General features: G+C 43.3%; 1 protein-coding gene and 2 pseudogenes across 6 annotated transcripts in view; all 3 read left to right on the plus strand.

Moving 5' to 3' along the window:
* MICAL3 (microtubule associated monooxygenase, calponin and LIM domain containing 3) overlaps positions 1-17,324 on the plus strand; it is a 191,721-nt gene that overhangs the window by 121,847 nt on the left and 52,550 nt on the right. The window lies entirely within an intron of this gene.
* Positions 6,857-7,420, plus strand: LOC143691292 (large ribosomal subunit protein uL23 pseudogene; annotated as a pseudogene).
* LOC143691291 (methylosome subunit pICln pseudogene) lies at positions 9,555-10,287 on the plus strand (annotated as a pseudogene).

Below are 17,324 nucleotides of genomic sequence, written 5' to 3' on the forward strand. Positions count from 1 at the left end.
TATTGTGCTTTTAATTTTTTTTTTTTTTTTGGCAAATGTTACCATTCTTATTTAAGAGAATAAATTCCAAACAATCTTCAGGTTTCTGAGTTTTTCTTTTCCCTCCCTTTCTCCTGACTGGTGGGTGGGACAGAAGGAAACTGAGGCAAGTCACACAAGTGGGTGTAAAAGCTTTTGTGCCTCAGGATTTGCTCACTTCTGGGGGTGAGGTCAGGGAGAAAGCACGGGTGTCTAAAACGTGGGAAGTGGGTTGTTTATATCCAAACTACAAATTTCCATTAACAGGAAGGCCCATGTTCAGGGGCTTGGCCTACTGGAAGAAGTTTGGCTTTGTAGCAGCCAGAGGTAGAGGAAAAAAGTAAGGACTTCTCCTGGGCTCACGCGTCCCATGTTAGCCAGCCAGCACTGAGAATCTACAGGCCAGAGAGATGGAGGGACAGGCACTCCACCCTGAGCCTGGGACTGCCATGGGGCATGTAGCAGGGCTTCTTCACGTTTCTGACTCAAGCATACCCTGTGGAGAGCTGGGAGAGCCAGTGGATCCTCCCCTCTGCCTTGAGTCTTTAAAGGGGCACCCTCAGGCTCAGTGGCCTTGGCTCCTAGAGCCCCAATATTGAAGGTCTTTACTCTCCCTCCCCAGCTGGTATCTCTCCCATGTTGTTTTTGCTGTGACCTGGATGCTGAGCTAGGATATCCAATTCCATTTGGCTTCCCTCAAGTCTCATTCTCACATGTACTGCTGCTGACTTCAGCAGGGGTGGCCTCTTCTACTGTGTTGGCATACTGGCTACAGTGGGCATGAATCTGGCTTCAGGGCTGAACTGGGCCCAAGTGGTCACCTGGTGGGGGATGCACTTTGCCCCCAGTGCCAGGCTTGCTACTCCCCTGCTGGAGCTTTCCCTACTGGGCTCTAGGGATCCAGATGTGCTGTTGTTAATGAACCGTCCTGGTCTCCATTCACGCCAAGCAGCTGAGGACTAGAGGAGTTCCTTGGCTTCTCCATAGAATACAGCAGCAGCCTTCTGGATTCTCTAGATCCCCTCATTAGATACCTCTCCTGTCAGGGAGGGTCTTTACCCCTCCATGGAATACAACTCTTCCTAATGCTGTCCTTTGTTGCATTTTAATCATCTGAGCATTGCTGGTGAGTGTGTGGGTGGCTTCCCTTAGCCTGCTCATTGCTGTCCTGCTAAATCAGGGTTCTGATGCCTGCAAAAGGTTAGAAGAGAAAGAATTGGGATTGGGGAATGGGGGGGTCATGCAATGACTGGCAATTAATAAATAGATTTAGAATCATTGGTAAAAATGGAAATATGCTTGCATATAAAATAAAGGGAAGCAAAGCCGCCATTGTGTAAAAAGATACACCAGAACCTCTGACATGAGGGTAGCAACAGTGGGTGTGGCTAGTACCACCTATCTTGGAGACCTTGGAGAATTCCCTTTGGGTCTCATTTTCCTTCTGAAACTTCTTGAAACCCATTCTCTCTCTCTCTCTCTTTTTTTTTTTTTTCATAAATTCCCTGGTAATTTCTCTAAGTAATACTCTCCCTAGGAGAAACACAGACATGGAAGGAGAAGATAGGCAGTGAAAAATGGGTCACTGTCTGTCTTCACACTGACTGATAGGGCAGGACAATGCTATGCAGAGCCCAGGTGCCACAGGTATACCCTGAAGGTGCAGATGTAATAAAAACACCCACAATGGGGGGGGGGCTTTTCATCAGATCAACCAGACAGATTTAGCAAGACCACCCTGAATTCTAGCCCCTTCTGCAAGCTCTAAAACTTCATTAAGACTCCAAAACCAGTCTTTACCTTGCCCTGCAGATGCAGCCAAGGATTTGGCAAGTGCCAGCAAGTAGCTTAGTCATAAGAAAGGAGCAGGGGTGGAACTCATGTTTTCATTTCTGTGCCTACGTTAGTTCACAGAACTGCTGGCTTCCTCTGTCTTACCCCCCAGAATTTTCGATCATGTGTTGTGTGTCAGCTGCTGATGCCTCTTTCTTTACAATTGCTCCTTGCCTCTTCACCGCTTTTGCTCTGGAGGGTGGGCTTTTGCACCTAAACATGTTCCATACACCTGGGAAGAGAGGTGGAGCTCCAGGTATATGTGACTGACTCTCCTTCAATTACTTCCAGGTTTCACCTGCCACGTGAGCACCTCCTCCCTTTTGCTTCCTGTTGGTCAACTGCCGTATAGGTTTGCACAAGCAGTTTATGAACATTTTCTGAACATTTCTGAGGCATTTTAATGCATCTCCTAGAAAGACAGTGTGCAAGAGGTTGTTTGTCACTACCATCACCCAGTCTAACTCAAGCCTGCCGTTGAAATTGGCTTCTCTCCCACATCAGCGATATGTGTGCACAAGTGTGGTCACATGCTTCCAAAATGTGAGGAAGGCTCACACCCCTCAGACAGGTCCCCTGATTTTTTTACAAAAACAGATTTTGGAACACTTCAGCAGAAAGGGAGGCCAGCACCCCAGCTCTGCCTTGCCACAGGCTCTCTTGGGGGTCATGATGGGTTATCTTCTGCTTCTCTCAAGGTTAATAAAGCCAGAGACTCCAGAGAGGAAAAGCAACTTGACATTTGGTTGCTAATTAGAGTTGAAACACGCAAATTAAAAAGTTGATTAGGTAGATTTTAACTGGGACCTTTGGAAAAAGAGTTTGTCTCTAAGATGTGAAAATGTGGTAAGGTTCTTGGACTGAGCTCATCCCGCTATCCAAGGAATAGCTGCTGTCAATTATAATAGGACTATAACTGCTTAATTCTTGTTTCCCTCTTTCCTGGGACTAGGGGTCCAGGAGGACCAGGTGGAGAAGAGCCAGCTATAAAATTTCTCTCCCCCATTTTACCAGCTGGAGACTTATTTGGGTCAGTTGATTCTTTTTAAAGTATCTATTTCCCCCCTTGAGTTTCATCTGATTTAAATTACTCTAAACTGGCCACCTGCCCTTTCTTTCAGCTGGGGTTACCTTTTCTGGAATTGGTGTTGGTAGAGGAACAGTGACTTGGAGCACAGGTAGAGTTAGGTGGCGCTAGGGCTGTGCAGACACCTGCAGGAGCTTTGGAATATCAGAGAAGTTTGCAACTCTGGGCCCCTGGGGAAGGGGAATTAAAGAGCTGCAGGAGGTAAGAAGCCAGGTCTAACTGGCTTGGCAGTTTTGCTGAGGGCCAACAACCATCTTCCCTGCTGTGGAAAATACCTGTGCCCAGGGGCTGACCTTCACTGCATTCCTCTTATGTTTGTAACTAAGACAGCAATTTCGTCTCTGCCCAAGACTTGTCCTCAAAAATAGGGAGTAAGACTTAAGATGTGCAAACTCAAAGTTTTCGCCCATATGATGATTAATACTAGTTCATATTAGTTGTATGAGTTTTAGTACTAATTCATAGAAAATAACACAGGAATACATAACTGCAGCAGCAGCAGTAACAAGAAAAGTTTAATAATAAACATAAAACCCTCACTCTGCCCTAGGCTCTACCTCAGTGCTTTGCATGCGTGACTTATTGAATCCTCACAGCAGCCCGGTGAGGATTCAATTACTATCTCCATTTTACAAGTGGGGGGAGTGGACACACCGAGGTTCAGTAAATTTGATCAAGGCAATGTAAATAAGAAGTGCAAGATGGAAACAGCCAAAATGTCCATCCACAGAAGAGTGGCTAAGCAAACTGTGGTATATACATACGATGGAATATTATGCAGCTTTAAGACAGGATAAACTTATGAAGCATGTAATAACATAGATGGACCTAGAGAACATTATGCTGAGTGAGTCTAGCCAAAAACTAAAGGACAAATACTGTATGGTCCCACTGATGTGAACCGACATTCGAGAATAAACTTGGGATATGTCATTGGTAACAGAGTCCAGCAGGAGTTAGAAACAGGGTAAGATAATGGGTAATTGGAGCTGAAGGGATACAGACTGTGCAACAGGACTAGATACAAAAACTCAAAAATGGACAGCACAATAATAACCTAATTGTAAAGTAATCATGTTAAAACACTGAATGAAGCTGCATCTGAGCTATAGGTTTTTTATTTTCTATTATTATTACTTTTATTTTTTTTCTCTATATTAACATTCTATATTTTTTTCTGTTGTGTTGCTAGTTCTTCTAAACCGATGCAAATGTACTAAGAAACGATGATCATGCATCTATGTGATGATGTTAAGAATTACTGATTGCATATGTAGAATGGTATGATTTCTAAATGTTGGGTTAATTTCTTTTTTTCTGTTAATTAATAAAAAAAAAAAAAAAAAAAAAAGTGCAGGGTTAGGGTTGGAACCTTTGTCTGTTAAACCCTGACTTGCCGGCACTTGGTAAGATGAAGCCAACAATAAGTTGAGCCCCATAAATAAGCTGGTGTGTAAAACATGAGTGAATGCCCTGTTTAAGTCAGTGAGCGTACGTTTGATTATTCCTGGGATGTAAAGATCCCCCAGTTTCTTTGACAGTGATACCATGGCTAGGAATGTCAGAGAGATGGTAGGTTAAAGAGCAAAGGATTTCATCGCTAAGATGTGAAAGGGAGAGCCATCAAAAGAAGCTGCGGATAATAACCATTTGAAGTGACTCACAGTAATCTGAAATTGGACGCCCTCCTCATTTTCTCTGTAACAACCCTCTTTTTGGTTACCCAAAGTACAATATCAAACCTAAAGTTGTTTTATGAAGAGTAAGCCTTAAACAGCCCTTCCAAATGGAAACTGACCCTGCCAGCAAATGGGAGGAGCAGGGAAATATATTCAGGGGGATGTTCTGAGCCTCAGTGTAACTGCTTCTGATGTGAAGATCTGTAGGCTTACCTCTTTTCTAGTATCTCATCTTACCATACTTAAAAAAAAAAAAAAATAGAAAGACCTCTGTGATGGTAAAGCTGATATATTCCTTCTCTTACTACTTTTACAACTGCCCTTCATAGTCCTCATAAGAAATTACCTGTCCTTGTCCTGTGTTGGATTTGGTGGTAGAGAGAGATGATTTTATCTATCTCTCTCTCTTTTTTTTTTTGCATGGGCAGGCACCGGGAATTGAACTCTAGTCTCTGGCATGGCAGATGAGAACTACCTGCTGAGCCACTGTGGCCCATTCTTACACCTCTTTTTGAACCGATAGTATAGGCAAATCACATGAGACAGGAGAGAAATACAGAAATTCTTCTCTTGCAAGTTTGGGTCATTTGGGACTCAATATGTACTTAAAGTGATGGGCTCTTTTTTCTTTGGGCTTAACATATGGATCATTCCAGATGAGTGATTTCAGTTCTGCCTTGTTAGGTGAAATTGGGTTTGGGCCCAGAGATGATGTCGTGAAGTCTCCTGAGTATGTACAGGCATAGCCTTGCCCTCACCTTTGCAAAGGCTTGCCATGACAGGGAGCCCTTGGAGCCCACAGATAGGATGTTTCTAGAAGAAGGAGAAAAAAAAAAACACAGAAGCTATGTTTCTCCACATCTGCCCTCAAGCTTAATTTTCACGCTGGGTTTAATGAGAGGACCTTCTATAATGTCAGCAGGCTTCTAGCATCTGGCTAGGAGGAAGTAAGTGAGAGGAGAGTAGTTAAATTCATCTTTTGGTCTCCCTTTGGCCTGAAAGTAGGGCTTACACACAAGAGACACACGGGGGGATATAGAGATTGACTTTGAGCAGTACTGCAGAGGATGTACAGAATTACCTTTTATGAATGGGATTGTGCCATCAGATGGCAGGGAATCTAAAGGTCTCACAGGATACTAGGATATGTCAGCTCAGTTCATGGTATGTAGAGTTAGTAGAGTCTGTCCCTCAGCATCTGGACATCTTCCCTGGCATCCCTGTGTGGGGGCAAACCAAGCATGCTCTTGTCATGTGTCCTGCATGTGTTTGCACTTCCTTTGGTCCAGGTGTGTATCACCTTGGCACAAAGATGAAGATTCCTGAGCTCACTGCTCTGTGCTCATTCAAACCACAATCAAATTATTTGGTGGAGCGGTTGGCCTGGTTGGGAAAGAATTAGAAATAGTTTGATATGACCTTGAGGCCAGGTTTTTTTCAAGCTTGGCACCATTGACATTTAGGGCCATTTAATTCTTTTTGGTGGGGGCTGTCATGCATTATAGGTTGTTTAGTGCTATTCACTAGGGGCCAGAATGCCCTACTCCCCAAATTGTCACAGCCAATAATGTCTCCAAACATTGCCAGATGTCCTGGGGTGGAAGGGGAAGAAGGGTGGGCACTAGTTGAGAGCAACTGACCTAGACTATTAAAGTAAAAAGAAAAGGTACTGGCATGTAATTAATCTTAATAGTATTGTTCCCAGTCAGAGATCAAGAAAGAGAATGAATGAGAATAAGTCATATAAGCCATGTTAAAATCTTAAAGCAATGGTCTCCAAACTTGGCTGCCCACCCCTATTTAAATGGAAGTACATACTTCCCAATGTAGTTGTGCTTATTCACAGGTAGGTACCACTATGCTAATATCGTGTGCTCTAGAGTAAAACATCCTAGAAGCCAGAGCTAAAATATTAAAAAGAGAAGTGGTAGTGTTTTTTCCTGGTACTCCAATAAACTGTCTTCGCACCCCCAGACTGTGCTCCTCCTATGGTGACCACAGCCTTAGGGATTTGAGCACTGTCTAAATGAAACAAACAGATTTTAACAGCAGAAGATGTTCATTTGAGTTCTAGTTCAATGGCCTTTGTTATCCTTGCCATCTTTGTTTGTAACCTCCCTGAGCCTTGGTTTCCTCATCTATAAAATGGGGGAAAAAATACTACCTATTCCTCTCTATGTATGTCTTAAGGTGAAAAAAGGTGAAACTTACTTATTTAAAAGCATTAGAGAGCCTTTTCATGAAGATTGCACCTAAAGCGAAGAAGGAAGCCCCCGCCCCTCCCAAAATTGAAGCCTAAGCAAAGGCTTTGAAAGCTAAGGAGGCAGTACTGTGAAAGGAGTCCACAGCTACAAAAAAAAAAGATCCACACATTCACTTCACCCACATTCCACCAGCCCATGACACTTAGTCTCAGAAGACAACCCAAATATCCTCAGAAGAGCGCCCCCAGGAGAAACAAGCTTGACCACTATGCCATTATCAAGGTCCCCCTGACCACTGAATCAGCTATGTAGAAGATTGAAGACAACAGCACACTTGTGTTCATTGTGGATGTCAAGCCAACAAGCATGTGATCAAACAGGCTGCGAAGAAGCTTTCGGACATTGATGTGGCCAAGGTCAACACTCTGATCAGGCCTAATGGAGAGAAGAAAACATATATTCCACTGGCTCCTGACTATGATGCTTTGGATGTTGCCAACACAATTGGGATCATCTACACTGAGTCTGGCTGGCAAATTCTAAATATAAGTTTTTTGACCTTAAAAAAAAAAGAAGCATTAGAGGAATATCAAACATGATTACCATAGGTAGGGATTCCAGAAAACACTGAAATAATTGGAATGAGAAGGTAAAATTAGGATTGTTTCTGCTGATTGGTTGGTGACCTCTTCAGTCTGTACTTCCTGTATGGTTAGGACAGCTTGGCCCATTGGAATATAAAAGAAATTTAGGGAAACAGGAGGAACAATGAAGAAGGCTTGGCTCTTCTTGGATGACAGTAGAGTAGACTGGGGGCATTTGACCTGCATTGCATGCCAGCTCTTTTGAAGCATTGTTAAATCCTTGCAAATGCTTGGCTAAATTTGGCATTGCTTTTTCCTCAGCCTGCATGGATGGGATGTGAAGTCACCTGCTAATCCCATGACACCCTCAGGGCTTTTCACTATGGTAACAAAAGCACAAACAAGCACAGAGAGGGTTTACACTAAGCTGAATTTTCAACACCTAACATGAGAGTCAGGTTCATCTTAGGCAGAGCTTATTTGCAGTCTCAGGGGCTGCCTGGATTAGTGCTGGTTTGGTCCCCAACCCACAAGAGGCTCAGAGATACTTCCTGGTCCGCTTGCAGGAGAGGGGTCTTGCTTTCCTCTTGTAGAATTGATACCGGACTGGGATGGGGGTTTTATGGGTGACCAAAGAACTTAGCTGCCCAGCTACTGCTGCATCCTCATCCATCAGAAGGCTCTTGGCCTTTAAGCCTTTGTCCTTGGTATCTGTCCTCTCCTCTAGCACCTCTCTGTCCTTAGACACTCATGGTTCCATTTGGGGTCAGTCAACTGACCTTCTAACAGATGGAGGCAGAAGTGTGATAGACATGGGTGTCAGGTGGAGCTGTGTGTATTGTTGGAGGCAATTTTAGTGCTTTTCCAAAACCACATCTTCTCTTTGGCTAGCTAAAGACAGGCCATACATGAGAATCTGTGTTTTTGAAAGGGCTCAGCATCTGCACCTCTTTTAGTTGGGGTGTGGGCTTGTCCTTTTTGGCTGACAGAGCTCCACAGTGTTTAACATTACTCTCGTGGCTCTCAAAGGGCATTTCATGGTGTTCTCACACTAAACTGTGAGGGGATATGAACCTTGGGCTGGGGCTGGAAGGAAGACTTTGCAGTCCAAGCCTCCTCAGGGCTCAAGGCTGTTCCACCAGCAACATGGACCTCTCTGAGATGCTTTTGGGCCCACTCTGACCTGGGAGAGCCACGGGGCACACTCCTTTAGAGCATTGGAGAGATTGAAGTCTACTGGGCATCTGACATTCTAAAAGGCACCAAGAAAACAGAGGACTAGAGCAATTCCCTCCCTAGAAGAGCCCCTACTTTGGTGCACTCAGACCCCTGAACAGAAGGAGATGGTACTGTAGTAAAGATGCATGTAGAGCTGACTGAGAGTGCAGACATGGAGCCAGTAGGCAGAGGGGGCAACAATGGGCAGACAGAGTAAGAGAGAGGGCAGGAATGGTCTTGGGGTACCCTGTTAAACCATACTTCTTTCTGCCTGCCCCTTAGGATTTCCAGGACCAGCCTATGATCCACAGCAGTAGATTACTGGTCTTTAGCTGTATAGAACCTCCTGGTTTGCGGACATATACATGAAGTAATGAGTTAAATTAGTTAGCTCAGTTACACAGCAGGTGTCCTTTGCTGAGTGCTTACCCTCAGCTGCATGGAGGCAGGTATATGCAGTACTACTGGGGTTTAAGGGAATATGGCCAAACTCCAGTGCCTTCGACATTCCTACAGCTTCCCCACACCAGAGAGGTAGCCATGGGGTAGGACTATGGCCCAAATGACCATAAAATAAGAAGTAAAATTTTATCTGTGACGTGTTAGAAAGCGCCTAAAAAAAACCCAAAAAACAAAAACAGAAAAACATACTTTCAAGAGAGGTACATGATGTGCTAGGAGAGAAAAAAAAAAAAAAAAAAGGAAAGTGGGTTATCTACCTTAAAAGAAACCTTTTTGTCTTGGCCAGATAGAGTGATGTGGGCCAGGATTTCCATTTGCTAAAAAGCACCTTTGGAAGATACTATAATGGTAACAGTAAAAATAATCTAATGTTAGAAAACTAACTTAAAAGTAGAAGTTCCAAACTTCCAGGACAGGATGCAGTGAACTGCGTTTGCGGTTGCCTTTGCTCCCTCCAGCCTGTGTCTTGATGTTTCCTGCTGCAATGAACTTCCTCAGAAGTATTCCACCATCCGGCACCGCTGAGGGGCTTCAGCACGAGCTGCCAGATACCAAAGCTGTGCTAGATGGGAAAGGCTTGGGTACTGGCACCCTTTACATCACTGAGAGCCACTTGTCTTGGTTAGATGACTCTGGAATAGGATTCTCTCTGGAATATCCCACCATTAGTTTGCATAACTAGTGTCCAGGGACCCAAGTTTCTATCCATGAGAACATTTATATGTTAGGGTGAATGCCAAATTTGGAGAAGAATAATCAGAAGAATTTGTTGCTGATGAAGAAGAAGAGGACAATGATGATGATGAACATATTGCTGAGTTTAGATTTGTGCCTAGTGATAGATCAGCATTGGAAGCCATTGTCACCACAATGTGTGAATGCCAGGCTTTGCATCCAGATCCTGAGGATGAAGATTCAGATGATTATGATGAAGAAGAGTATGATGCAGAAGCACATGAACAAAGGCAGGGGGACATTCCTACATTTTATACCTATGAAGAATGACTATCCCATTTAACAGCAGAAGGCCAAGCCACATAGAGAGATTAGAAGGAATGCTTTCTCAGTTTGTGAGCAGCCACTATAACAAGGCTGGGGTCCAGGCAGAAGACTCAATAAGAGATGATGAAGATGGGATGGAGGCAGATACTGCACCAACAGTTGCTGGACAATTTGAGGATGAAGATATATCCTGGAAATGACTTATGCTTCTTTAAGATTCAAACCATTACTGTAGGAGAGAACTTGGTTCTGTTTATACAGTGGAGTGGGGATAGATGGAAATCTTTTTCCTTCTCCAAAATGCACCTGAACCAGTACTTTCTTGGGACAGACTATACTCAGACAGCAGGTTGTCACCAGCAGAAGAAACGTGTGACCTTTGTTAACAAAGGTGAATTAACTTAATCAAGAGGGTGTGTGTAGTTTATCATTGAGTCTAAAACTTTCTGTGTCTAGGTACTCTCTGAGCATGCCTTTAATTCCTGCTGCCTTCACTATATGCATCTTTTGTAAGCTAGCAGGCCTGTGTGGTGACAATGCTCAGCAGCTTAGAGATAGAGGTAGACTAGGTGGGGAAGAGACAGGCTCCTTTGAAATCTAAGGATACCCTTATTCCTTAAGGAGAGACAAAATATCTCAGAGGAGTTTTAGCCTATCTGTTTATTCTCTTTTACTAATTTGGGGGTCTTTTACTGATTTGGGGCCCTGGATAATTAATTCAGACATCTCTAGGTAGCCTCTTCAGAAACATCCCAGCCACACATACTACCACTAACACAAGTCTTGTCCTTCTGACCAATTTTTGCTCCTTTCACTTATCTCTGTTTACCCTGAAAAATTCTAGTCTTTTCTGTTATAACCTTAGGTTATATCCTTCAAATTCCAACCTCCTAGGTGATATTCTGTAACAACCAGTGAAACAAGTGAAAGTTCTCAAAGTACTTCAGAGGAGAATTGTTTTGTCTTTGTAATAGCCTAACAAATCTGAGTTTTCTATTAAAAAAAAAAAAGTAAAGTAAAAGTTTCATAGGATTGTGCAGATTGAGAGCAAAGGATTGTGGTGAAGAAAGTCCTTCTCACAGCCTCCCCATGGCAGGCAGGCAGGCAGGCAGGTGCCCTTGGCATTCTTAAGAAACAGCATCCCATCTGCATGGTATTCCCATCCCATTGAGGTGGTTTTTCCTGGTATGATGCTGATTTGTTCCCTGTTGGGTTTTTTTCCTTCTTTGCCTCTGTTGGGTAATGTTTAACTCAGAATTTCCCAACTCTTCTGGTAATTAAAAAAGCAGCTGGGCTTGCCCCTTGAGCCCCCATGACCTACTTTTCTCAATTATCCCAGATGCAGAATACATAATTTGTGTGTGAGGAACAATAAAAAAAGAAATCCATCCTGCACAGTGGGGTGAAGGAGCACTAACTTCGGAGCAATACAGATTTGGGTTTAATCTTAGCTTGGCCTCATTTGATCTGTTGGACAAGTTGTTTAACATCATGGAGACTTACGACCCCCAGCCCCCCCATGGAATCATGATTTTTAAAAAAAGAGTCAATTATGAGAATGTTGTGACAATTCAGGGGCCAGAATATGTAACTATGTAGCATACTTATCACCATGCCTGTCACAAGTAGTTGTATAGTAAATGCTCAGTTCATGTCTTTGTTGCCTTCTTTACAAATAGAAACATATCTTATATCCTCATGCTGTGTGTTCTTGGTAGGATTCTTTGAACTTACCCTTCCAGAAGGAGTCTATAGGAGGATGAATGTGCATAGGTGAGAATTGCCTTGCCATGGAAATTTCTTTCTTTTGCCTCCCAAGCAAGAGACTCCTTTTCCAGTCATAGGTTTCAGCAGTTGAGAAGTGTCCTCTTGGACACATGGACACTGCCCTCTTGGAATGAGAAAATAGCTATAAAAGGCATAAAAATGTGAGCCCGGTTGAGCAAGTCTGCTGAAGCAAATAAACCAAAGGGCTTTAAAAGTGGGGCAAAGCCCAAGTTTGGGGCTCTGGGCATCTTATGTTAATAATCAAAGGAAGGCCTTTTGTAAATAGCAGAGCCTTTGAACCAGCCCTCAGAGCTTTACTGCCTGGGTTGGGGTCTAAGCTGGAGTGACCTGCTCCTCCAAATACCAGGCCAAAGCCCATCTCCCACTGATGCTAGATAATGTTATCTGACTTACCAAAAAGGAATGATGTCCCCAAGGTCATGACCCATTTTGTTATTTTACGCTGATGAGCCAAAATGACACCCAATTTGAATGGTGTTTGCCCTGAGGGAAATTTAGTTTAAAAAAAAAAAGTGTCTAATTCCCAAGCTGATTCTTCATGAAGCAATAAGCTGCCCAGTCAGACCCCTGGGGTCCAGCTGCATCTTTATACACATTCCACAGGGAAGCAGTACCCAGGACTGCAGGCTGTGTCCTAAATGGGGAAAAGTCCTTTGACTGGACAGTGGTTTCTGATTTAGAATAGCCACCTCTATAGCTTGTGTCATCCCTGCTTCCAGGATCTGAGGAAGCACTGGAAAGTGTAGTGGCCATATCATTCCCACAGATCCCCGCCTTACAGCCTTGTACTGGTGGGGCCCTTTGGGAGGAGGGGTAGTGAACCTGGCAGGGCACAGAGGTCTCTTTTGCAAAAATGTCGTGGATCTTGGAATCTCGATTTCTGCTGCTGGCCTGGCCATTTTATCATCTTGAGTGTCTGTGTGGTCCAGACCCAGCTCATGGCTTGGTACTTCTCTTTGTGCAAAATCATAGGCAGGTGAGGCTTTGGGGATATGTGTGGAAAGAGAGCTTCTGAAATGACTTGTTTCTTCCTTAAAAGGGAAGTTATGGCCCAAATATCCAGTGACTTTTTTCTTTTTTAATTGGGAAGTCTTCACACACATGCATTCTATACATGGTGTACAATCAGTGGTTCACAATACGATTGTGTATTCATCACCCTGATCATCTTTTAGAACATTTGCATCACTCCAGAAAAAGAAATAAAAAGAAAAATCATATACCTTACCTTTCCCTCTCATTGACCACTAATGTTTCCATCTACCCAATTTATTTTACCCTTTGTTATTTATGTATTTATTTATCCATATTTTTTTACTCATCTATCCATACCCTGGATATAAGAAACATCAGACACAAGGTTTTTGCAATCACACAGTCACATTGTGAATGTTATATCTTTATACAATTGTCTTCAAGAATCTAGGCTGCTGGAACACAGCTCATTAGTTTTAAGTACTTCCCTCTAGCCACTCCAATTCACCATAAATGAAAAGGGGATATATGTATAATGCATAAGAATACCTCCAGGATGACCTCTTGACTCTGTTTGAAATCTCAACCACTGAAACTTTGTTTTGTCTCATTTCTCTTTTCCCCCTTTGGGTCGAGAAGGCTTTCTCAGTCTCTTGATGCCAGGTCCAGGCTTATCCCAGGATTTCTGTCCCACATTGCCAGGCAGGTTTATATCCCTGGGAGTCATGTCCCATGTAGTAGGGAGGGCAGTGAATTCACCTGTTGAGTTAGCTTAGCGAGAGAGGCCACATCTGAGCAACAAAAGGGTCTCTAAGAGTGACTTTTAGGCCTAATTTTAGCCTGTCCTTTGCAGGAATAAATTTCATAAGGGAGAAACCCAAGATCGAGGGCTCAGCCTATTGATTTGGTTGTCCCCACTGCTTGTGAGAGTATCAGAAATTCTCCAAATGAAGAAGTTGAATATTTCCTCCTTTCTCCCCATTCCCCCAAGAGGAGTTTGTAAACACTTCTTTATTCACTGCCCCAGTCGTTCTGGGATTTATCAGGGCATCACACTAACCTGGACAAACCAACAAAATCTCCTGCCCTATTCAAGATTCCATGTACTTATGGTGTTCAACTAAACTGACCATACAAATTAAATTAGGGAATATACTATCCCAAATATAAATTTTGCACCAAATGAACATCTCTACATTTAGTCTCACACAGAAGTTGATGTTTTTAAATAGGGACGATATCATCCTCTATCCAGTCTTCTAATATACCTTAGTTCTATCCAGATCAGCTTTATTCATATCTCTACTCAAACTCTGACCACTTTTTCAACAGTTCCTATATGGAGTACTGCTGATGTTCATAGCTTCTGAGCTCTAGCTCTGAGTCTCAGGTGTCACATAAATACCTGAAGTTTCTGGGAAAGACCATGTTATAGACAAACAGCTCAGTTTCCCAGAATTTAGAATTAACAGTTACTCTTCCTATGTATACGTGACTGCTGTAAGAGCTTACAATATAGGACCCTTTATAATAAACCCCAACCTGATAACCCATGAACTAAAAATTTAGTTCACCGAATTTTTCTATTATAGTTAGTCCATATGTTTGACCATATATTCAGTGACTTTTGATAAAGGAAACAGAATTTAAGAGGGAGCAACCATAAGGAGAATCAACTCTCTGTACCCCCAAATGGCAGGGGGTGCTTTTCTCAACTCAGAGGAGACCATCATTACTTAAAATCCCAAGGGCCATTTCTTATGGGCAGATGGCTGTTGTTGACTGCTTGTATCCACCTGGTCTTTAATCTCCAGCAGTCTCCCGTCTTGTCCTGTTCTGTGTCTGAGTTCCTAGCACAGTGCCTGGCTAGAAGTAGGAACTCAGTAAGAATTGGTTGAATGAGCAGTTAAAGGAATGAATCTGTGTATTCTCCTACTTATTGATATGGAGAACATGATTAGAAACAAGGTTAACTCACTGCCCCTTTTCCTAAGTCTTCATCAGACTTTCAGATTTCATTCCCGCTTCTCCAAGCTTATAAAGAAGGAAATGACAAATGAATGGGAAACCAGGCCAGAGATGAATATGGGGCACACAGAGAAGAAGCCCTTGGGTGTGCAGATCCCTTTGCAGGTGCCCAAAGCTCTGCAGTGTTCTCTGCAGCTGACTACCTGGCACTAGGGCTTCACATTCATTTCGTAACTGCTGCAGAGAACAATGAGGGAAGAAGAGCTGCCTTAAGAGGGTGGCAGGACCTCTTCAGTAGTTCAAATGTCCCTCACTTCTCTCCAGGAATTAGATATACAGAAATAAAGGCTGCTGGCAGCTCTTGCACATCAGCTGAGAGCAGGTTGTCTGGTTAGGAAAAATATTTCTTTCGGGATGATATATGGAGCTCACATAGCCAGTGGCTGTTCCAAAACAGAGCCCTTAGGTCAGGCCCAGAGCCTTTTTCCTATTTAGGATACGGCCCAGATCCTGGGAGCTGTTTCCTTTTGGTAACGTGTGATGCCTTAATCAGCCTCCCAGTGACCTGTCTTAGTGAAGAATCAGCCTTGGAAATGATTCCAACTCTTTGGTCTGCTTCTGACTGGAAAGTCCCTGAAGGGTGGTGATTGTTCTGAAGCATGACGTTGAAGGTCTGGTGGGTCTTGGCCAGTTAGCCTGCCAGGCCGGTTATACTTTGATTCTCCAAACCAGTGACTGCCAGGTAACATTTCTATACCTGCTTGCCCATAATCTCTTTTCCCAGGCCCTTCCATGAGTTGATGAGAGAAGAGCCAGCCCAGGGGACCAGGCTCGGAAGGTTCTATGTCTGTCACGGTGTTGCATTCTTTTATCATCACCATGTCCTGTAGTCCCTGGCTCAGGTCAGAGAATCAAGATGCTGATGTTGTCAGGTTTTGTTTTTTATTTTAAATCTCCTCTGGTATTTTGAGGTTAAAGGGCTAACAGTGGTAGCATATTTGGGCAGTTGATGGGTTTCGGGTATGTGCTGGTTTGAAACTGTGTACCACAGAAAAGCCCTTTTGTTCTAATCCAGTCTTGTGGGTGGGACATGATTAGATTGTTTCCATGGAGATGTGACCATGCCCATTCAAGAAAGGTCTTAATCCTTTTATGAGAGTCCTCTATGAAGAGAATAAAAGGCAGAAAACCGAGAGCTCAGAGCTGACACTGAAAGCAGAGAGATGAAACTGAGACACAGACATTTGGAGATGCTAAGCTAAGAGATGAAACCCAGAGTTTGCCCCAAAGAAGCTAAGTGAGGACCCACAGATGCTTAGAGAGAAAGCCACTCAAATCAGAAGCTGAAGATAGCAGAAATGGGAATAAGGATAAGCAGATGCTGCCCACATGCCTTCCCAGCTGACAGAAGTGTCTAAAAATGCCGACAGCCTTTCTTTAGAGGCAAGGTATCCTTCTCTGGATGCACCTTAGTTTGGACATTTTTATGGCCTTAGAACTGTGAACTTGTAACTTAATAGATCCCTTTTCTAAAAGCCAATCCATTTCTGGTATGTTGCATTCCAGCAGCATTAGCAAACTGTAACAGGGTACTTGCCAAGTATCCACTGAGTATCACCTTCCCTTTGGTAAGACTAGGCACATGTGGGGACCTAGCCCTTGGGAACATCCTGCAGTGTACTCCCTTGTTATGGAAAATTCCAGAGTGAGTCCTAGCACTATGTGGATGTAAAGCTAATGAGCCTTGGTAAAACAGCAGAGGCCAGTCTCCTTCCTACCTCGATTTTTGCAAAATCTCTAGTGAGATACTTCTCAGTTTTCTGGCTGAAAGCATCCTTTCTCTGGGGGGCATATGTGTGAATGATCTGAATAGTTCTGAGTGCTTCTGGTTTCTTGTTTGTTGGTTGTGGCCAAGCCCAGAATTAAGTCAGCACTTCCCCTCCCCTTCCCAGCTCTGAGCTTTGACTGCCAAGTTCTGTTGCTTGATGATCCATTTGTCTGTGGAGCTTAAAGAAACTCCAGAGAAATAGCATTGAGAGGAGGAGAAAATGTTGTTCCAACTGCTAGACTCTCAGCTGGAAATGATGCATTTGTGAAGTTCTGCATTCTTTGTCCAAAAAGTTAAAGTGGGGAGAAGAATAAATGGTGAAAACTCCCAAAGAGAACAAAACAGGACTCTTTATGGAGACATGGGTCTCTCTCTCTCTTTTTTTTTTCCTTCTCTTTGTCTGTAGGTCTAGGAACAGCACAGTAGTCTACTGAATTATTGCTGTCCTCCAGATTCAAATCTTGGCTCTGCTGCTCACTAGTTGTGTGACCTTGGGTAGATTACTTCATGTCTCTGAACTTCAGTCATCCTGTTTGGAAAAAATTCTCATGGAATTTTTTTTTTTTAACCTAACTTATTCCTTGAGGGTGCCAGCCTTGTATCCTGAGTGGACTAAATTGCCCCTTTTTTTTGTATTCTTACAGTATCCTCTGCTCATATTGGACAAAATATGATACA

The sequence above is a fragment of the Tamandua tetradactyla genome, chromosome 7, assembly GCF_023851605.1.
Source record: "Tamandua tetradactyla isolate mTamTet1 chromosome 7, mTamTet1.pri, whole genome shotgun sequence".
NCBI classification, from domain to species: domain Eukaryota; kingdom Metazoa; phylum Chordata; class Mammalia; order Pilosa; family Myrmecophagidae; genus Tamandua; species Tamandua tetradactyla.